Source organism: Montipora foliosa, chromosome 12 (genome assembly GCF_036669935.1).
Source record: "Montipora foliosa isolate CH-2021 chromosome 12, ASM3666993v2, whole genome shotgun sequence".
In the NCBI taxonomy this organism is placed as follows: domain Eukaryota; kingdom Metazoa; phylum Cnidaria; class Anthozoa; order Scleractinia; family Acroporidae; genus Montipora; species Montipora foliosa.
In genome coordinates this window covers 17,487,474-17,494,973 of record NC_090880.1, presented here as the reverse complement: position 1 = coordinate 17,494,973, position 7,500 = coordinate 17,487,474, and the positions used below count along the sequence as shown (strand labels likewise).

The following is a 7,500-nucleotide window of genomic DNA, read 5'->3' as shown; positions in this document are numbered from 1 at the left end:
GCAACACCAAAACGTCCACAAAATATGCTGTCAACGTCTTTGAATTTAGTTTTGTTTTTAGTATAAACAAACTAAAGGTTAATTACATTTTTTTGTGACAGAGTCTATTTACCAAGCTACTACGTATATAATTTTCGTCCAATTTTTAACGTGGAGAAAAGAAAAGAGGTTCCAAAAGGGTCTGGAAAATATGGAGTCGACGGAATTGTCCAGTGCGTTGAGGCGATTTTTTGTAGAAGCAAGGAAAGTTGAAGAAAACCCATACAGCCACAATACCATAAAACCATTCGTGTTGGGCTGGACTGATCTCTGTCATGTTCCCCACATAGACCACACAGAAAGACTTTTTCTATTATCCGCGTATTATTATCCGCGTATTATTTCGAGTCATATGCACTTTAACATTGAGTCAATGACAATTGAAGCAATAAGCAATACTTTTTTTCAGAGCAAAAAGCACTATTACCGTCCTTATTCAAGTGCAATCCGTTGTAAAGTTCCTGCTTTGAAATGTTGTTGTGACTTAGAATTTTCCATGAGTTCTGATTACAGAACTGTGTGACCAATTTATTGGCTGCTTTACCTTTAGTGTTTAAAGTTGAATTGTCTCCTCTAGTGATGATTTCTGAAATTTTAATGTCAGTTTCTGGACCCTAAAAATAATCTAATTGTCAATGTCCACAATCCCTTCAGCGATCATACTTGGTTCTGCATGACGCAAGTCGTTAGTTCCTTCGTGAAGAATGACTTCATCGGGTTTAAGTTCTTCTGGCGTAGGGATGACATGATGCCTCGTGTGACTAAATTTAGTTGCCTATTCCGTTAGGTGAGCAGGGTTCCAATATTTTCTCTTATTAGGCGGTCTATGGTTCTTCTATGACCACCGAGTTTGCGTGTGATGTTATCGGACCGGTATCTTTATGTCTCCTTTTCAGGCAATTTCCTCTGTATTTCTGGCCAAGTTGTTGGCATAAGTTATTCTGCCCTTCTTGCAGCTTCTTTTGACTTCCCTGTCTTTCTCACAGTACTTTTTCTGTGCTTGTCTCTTTTGCTGCCTAGTGACTTATTCAGTTGAGTGACCCATATGGATAAGTTCCCTTTGGAAGCTGAGATAAAAAAAATGAAGCAAAATATAATTCTAACTGCTCTAGCACTAATTTTTTGCTGTGCTTAGAATCTCATTAGATGAAATTAGAGGAAAGTCGCGTCAATTTCCAGGCCCATAGCCACACGTTTCTGTTAACGGAGGCAATTACAAAGCGCGGAAAGCAGGGGAGTCATGGGCATGCATACGCCCGGAATTCTCTGCTAGCAGAGGTCTCTTTTCTTTTTGCTTTCGCTGGGCTGACAAGTAAGGGAAAAAAACCCTCTGCCATGGGTCGAAACTCATTGTGTTGAGCTTGCGCAGTGGTTACTTGGTGACCGAATCCTCATGTGATACTTCACCTTGCGTGGGCTCACTTAACAACAGCGGAAATCTTGTAAAGGAATGCGTAGGACACAGCGGGCTCAAGTCACAATCAGCGAACAGATCACGGGGCATGCGGATTGAAGACTGTACATGTCGTCCAAGGTTGTGGACGGCGGTTGGATCAAAGTGAGTTTTGACCCATGGCATAGGCTTCTTCTCCTGTACTCATCAACACAGCGAACGCAAACGAAAAGAGATCTCTGTTAAGAGGGAACGCCCGGAAATGCCATTTTCCTCCCTTGCTGATCATACGCCTGCTATCAAGTGACTATTATCAATGGTAGCTTTGTAATTGGAAGGAGTTTTATAAATATATATCAGGGTTTTTATGTTTCAGGTTAAATATGTACGTATATTCATGGATTTCTGTAACGATACGGCATTTTTGTGACAGTGTGTGACATTCTTATGATAGTGTAATCGACTCTTGCTATGATTTGACATTGATGATTGTATCTCGTGATTATCAGAAGACGATTCAGAAATATTCGAAATTCGATACTGTTGGACTTCTCGACGTAGACGCGATCTGAATTAAAAAGTATTATAAGACTAGCATTCGTCTCTCTCTCTATAAAAAATAAGGCATAAAACGTTACAATTTCCTAAACTGTACTAGTATTTTGTACGCCAATGAAGATCTCTCATTTGCTCCAAAACGTTTGACAACATTATTCACTGATGTATGTCGGTGTGTAATTTGACTCCCCACCATTTCTTCTATAGGTTTTTAATCTGTTATTTTCAACTTGCCCAGCTAAGTGGTATGTGTATATAAGGTCCATTTGGAGGCTATCAAAAGACACCAAAAGTTATTTACATTTAATTCTAATTTAAAAAAAGAAAAAAAAAAAAACTACCAGCAAGCTTGTGTTGAAGTGACGCACCACCTCAATGTGTCAATGAGACTCTATAATACTAACCTACAGAGGAAATTGATGTAAGAACAGGCTAAATGTTGGTTTGCAAATTTATTTGACAATAACGTTTCCTTAGCAATGGCTCAAAATAATCCCTCATCCCATCTTTTGTTTTCCTTAGATACCTTTTACTTTAATGTTTGCAGACAGCAAGGCTTTTGTGTGAAATTGCATATTACTCATCACTTTACGCAGTTATGTTCTAAATCATGGTAATTATAGCCAGAAGCGTGGTTTCCAATGTAGCCCAATGCGGTTAGGTCAAGTAGGCACTTCATACATTTTAGTCTCACTTAGTTTACTCACAGCTCTGCTCTTCAAACGGTTAGTTTTCCTATTTTTTCTTAGGCTTCCGCGATGGGTTGTGCTTCCGATCCGCACAATGGCGAACGCGCGGGTTCAATCATGCATCTCTCTCCGACGACGGGAATGCTAATAAGTACATGTAGATACATATTCAAGTTATTAAAATTCCTGTCTGCTCAGCTGGAATCACAATCCAACCCCACTGTCAGTGCGGAAGTGTGTTGGAATTAAACGAATCACTCTCGAATTTTTCAACTAAAGGTAAGTTGTGAGAATTAACATCCAGAGGCAGTGTTTTCATCTCTCTCATGTTGCATTTCCGGACGTGAAGTGTTAATCTGTCTTATTAGTTCAATGAGTGATCGAGTGGAATTAATGTAAGCAATTTTCTATGGCGGTTGGTTGGCTTCTGAACGTTTACCCCTTTTATTTTACATAAAAGCAAAAGGCTACTCTCAGTTCTACAGCTAGTTTCTCACGCTTTTAAGCTTTGATTAATTTTTAATCGCCTTATGACACGGAAACGAGAGTTTCCGACTAATTTTGATCACTTATTCTTGTTTACATTAAATTGAGGTATATATCGAAATTGGTCTATTCGCTGGATATTGACAGTTAACTCTGAAATCGCTTTTTTCCTTTCCAATCACTCACTGAGGGTGTGCTTGCTTTCTTTGAAAACTCGTGCGATTCAACAAAAATTCCATGCCAAACTGTTGAATTCCAAAGTAAATTTCACTCGAAAAACCGATAGCACACTCATTGCTTTGTGACTCGCGCAATATAGGTTTTTAGCGTAAAATTTACTGTGAAATTCGCTAGTTAGGCAATGAATTTTTCTATAGAAGAAAGCAAAGAAAATGATTTAATTATTAAAGCAGCAACCGGCAATACAACGGATATTCATGAGGTCTAACCTGACCCCGCGCTGTGGTCACGTGATACTGGTCAGCGGATACCTTGTTCTGACAGATGTCAATTGACCAAAACATTGATACCCAGTATCAAAGATGTACGCTGTAAACAAACTAGCTTAAGTGTCAGCAGGAGTATGGCCTCCTCGATGGGCTCTAAACTTGAACCCGTAATTTGGTCACGTGCTACTGGTCACATTGGCATACACGGATGGGTGCACGGGACTTGTTAAGGGTATTAAACAGTTTCGGTGGGAGACTTAGGTCATTCTACGTCAGTCGGTATCAATGTCCATTACTGTTTTATTATGTGCTATTTTAATAATTTTTACCCTTTCCTCGGGGTTTTGTGCTGCTGCACTAGATGAGGAATACATTTCCACATGTTTTTTGGCCACGTCTAAAGGGTGGTTTTTTAGTGGTTTTTCGTATCTGGCGTAGCACAACTTCTATCAGATTATATTTAACTTTCGTTATTATAGTAAGCTTGTCTTACATTGTTAGTAGGGTTGTCTTACATTTGTAGGGCTGACTGACACATCCGAAATAAACTTTTTTACAAATATTGTTGATTAATTATCTTCGAAAAATGCCTGGTTACTATACTCCCAATTTTCTCTTTGGAATTCAATAACTTTTGTTAAGATCTGCTTTTCCCGCGTATTCAATAAACCGCGCGAAAATACCTTCACCACCAGTTATTATACGTTATAACCCACGGATTAATTTCTGCGGGCTGTCATTGGATAAAACTGATCACATGATACAAATCGGGCGATGGTTATCAGAGGATATCCGCTGTCCGATTTGATATCCGTCGTCTGCTTTTATTTCTACGAAAGAAAAACCAGGAAACGAGCAAACGAGCAAACGTTTAAGCTAAACTTTTGATTGATCATGGAAGACAACAAAATTCGTTTTGCAGAAGCCAGTGATGGAGAAATTACCAAACTGGTTGACAATGCCGTACCAAGCAACACCAAAACGTCCACAAAATATGCTGTCAACGTCTTTGAATTTAGTTTTGTTTTTAGTATAAACAAACTAAAGGTTAATTACATTTTTTTGTGACAGAGTCTATTTACCAAGCTACTACGTATATAATTTTCGTCCAATTTTTAACGTGGAGAAAAGAAAAGAGGTTCCAAAAGGGTCTGGAAAATATGGAGTCGACGGAACTGTCCAGTGCGTTGAGGCGATTTTTTGTAGAAGCAAGGAAAGTTGAAGAAAACCCATACAGCCACAATACCATAAAACCATTCGTGTTGGGCTGGACTGATCTCTGTCATGATCCCCACATAGACCACACAGAAAGACTTTTTCTATTATCCGCGTATTATTATCCGCGTATTATTTCGAGTCATATGCACTTTAACATTGAGTCAATGACAATTGAAGCAATAAGCAATACTTTTTTTCAGAGCAAAAAGCACTATTACCGTCCTTATTCAAGTGCAATCCGTTGTAAAGTTCCTGCTTTGAAATGTTGTTGTGACTTAGAATTTTCCATGAGTTCTGATTACAGAACTGTGTGACCAATTTATTGGCTGCTTTACCTTTAGTGTTTAAAGTTGAATTGTCTCCTCTAGTGATGATTTCTGAAATTTTAATGTCAGTTTCTGGATCCTAAAAATAATCTAATTGTCAATGTCCACAATCCCTTCAGCGATCATACTTGGTTCTGCATGACGCAAGTCGTTAGTTCCTTCGTGAAGAATGACTTCATCGGGTTTAAGTTCTTCTGGCGTAGGGATGACATGATGCCTCGTGTGACTAAATTTAGTTCCCTATTCCGTTAGGTGAGCAGGGTTCCAATATTTTCTCTTATTAGGCGGTCTATGGTTCTTCTATGACCACCGAGTTTGCGTGTGATGTTATCGGACCGGTATCTTTATGTCTCCTTTTCAGGCAATTTCCTCTGTATTTCTGGCCAAGTTGTTGGCATAAGTTATTCTGCCCTTCTTGCAGCTTCTTTTGACTTCCCTGTCTTTCTCACAGTACTTTTTCTGTGCTTGTCTCTTTTGCTGCCTAGTGGCTTATTCAGTTGAGTGACCCATATGGATAAGTTCCCTTTGGAAGCTGAGATAAAAAAAAATGAAGCAAAATATAATTCTAACTGCTCCAGCACTAATTTTTTGCTGTGCTTAAAATCTCATTAGATGAAATTAGATGAAAGTCGCGTCAATTTCCAGGCCCATAGCCACACGTTTCTGTTAACGGAGGCAATTACAAAGCGCGGAAAGCAGGGGAGTCATGGGCATGCATACGCCCGGAATTCTCTGCTAGCAGAGGTCTCTTTTCTTTTTGCTTTCGCTGGGCTGACAAGTAAGGGAAAAAAACCCTCTGCCATGGGTCGAAACTCATTGTGTCGAGCTTGCGCAGTGGTTACTTGGTGACCGAATCCTCACGTGATACTTCACCTTGCGTGGGCTCACTTAACAACAGCGGAAATCTTGTAAAGGAATGCGTAGGACACAGCGGGCTCAAGTCACAATCAGCGAACAGATCACGGGGCATGCGGATTGAAGACTGTACATGTCGTCCAAGGTTGTGGACGGCGGTTGGATCAAAGTGAATTTTGACCCATGGCATAGGCTTCTTCTCCTGTACTCATCAACACAGCGAACGCAAACGAAAAGAGATCTCTGTTAAGAGGGAACGCTTGGAAATGCCATTTTCCTCCCTTGCTGATCATACGCCTGCTATCAAGTGACTATCATCAATGGTAGCTTTGTAATTGGAAGGAGTTTTATAAATATATATCAGGGTTATTATGTTTCAGGTTAAATATGTACGTATATTCATGGATTTCTGTAACGATACGGCATTGTGACAGTGTGTGACATTCTTATGATAGTGTAATCGACTCTTGCTATGATTTGACATTGATGATTGTATCTCGTGATTATCAGAAGACGATTCAGAAATATTCGAAATTCGATACTGTTGGACTGCTCGACGTAGACGCGATCTGGATTAAAAAGTATTATAAGACTAGCATTCGTCTCTCTCTCTATAAAAAATAAGGCATAAAACGTTACAATTTCCTAAACTGTACTAGTATTTTGTACGCAAATGAAGATCTCTCATTTGCTCCAAAACGTCTGACAACATTATTCGCTGATGTATGTCGGTGTGTAATTTGACTCCCCACCATTTCTTCTATAGGTTTTTAATCTGTTATTTTCAACTTGCCCAGCTAAGTGGTATGTGTATATAAGGTCCATTTGGAGGCTATCAAAAGACACCAAAAGTTATTTACATTTAATTCTAATTTAAAAAAAGAAAAAAAAAAAACTACCAGCAAGCTTGTGTTGAAGTGACGCACCACCTCAATGTGTCAATGAGACTCTATAATACTAACCTACAGAGGAAATTGATGTAAGAACAGGCTAAATGTTGGTTTGCAAATTTATTTGACAATAACGTTTCCTTAGCAATGGCTCAAAATAATCCCTCATCCCATCTTTTGTTTTCCTTAGATACCTTTTACTTTAATGTTTGCAGACAGCAAGACTTTTGTGTGAAATTGCATATTACTCATCACTTTACGCAGTTATGTTCTAAATCATGGTAATTGTAGCAAGAAGCGTGGCTTCCGATGTAGCCCAATGCGGTTAGGTCAAGTAGGCACTTCATACATTTTAGTCTCACTTAGTTTACTCACAGCTCTGCTCTTCAAACGGTTAGTTTTCCTATTTTTTCTTAGGCTTCCGCGATGGGTTGTGCTTCCGATCCGCACAATGGCGAACGCGCGGGTTCAATCATGCATCTCTCTCCGACAACGGGAATGCTAATAAGTACATGTAGATACATATTCAAGTTATTAAAATTCCTGTCTGCTCAGCTGGAATCACAATCCAACCCCACTGTCAGTGCGGAAGTGTGT

General features: G+C 39.3%; 1 protein-coding gene across 3 annotated transcripts in view; it reads left to right on the top strand.

Moving 5' to 3' along the window:
- Nucleotides 1–2,884: 2,884 nt before the first annotated feature.
- LOC137979942 (uncharacterized) overlaps nt 2,885–7,500 on the top strand; it is a 12,437-nt gene continuing 7,821 nt past the window's right edge. For 2 of the 3 annotated variants that reach the window (XM_068827259.1, XM_068827258.1), the window contains exon 1: nt 7,245–7,500. This exon is cut by the window's right edge and continues 39 nt beyond it. The gene's annotated coding sequence lies outside the window, so the exon portion shown is untranslated. Of the gene's footprint in view, nt 2,959–7,244 lie in introns of those variants that run through there. The other variant, XM_068827260.1, reaches the window with a different exon arrangement.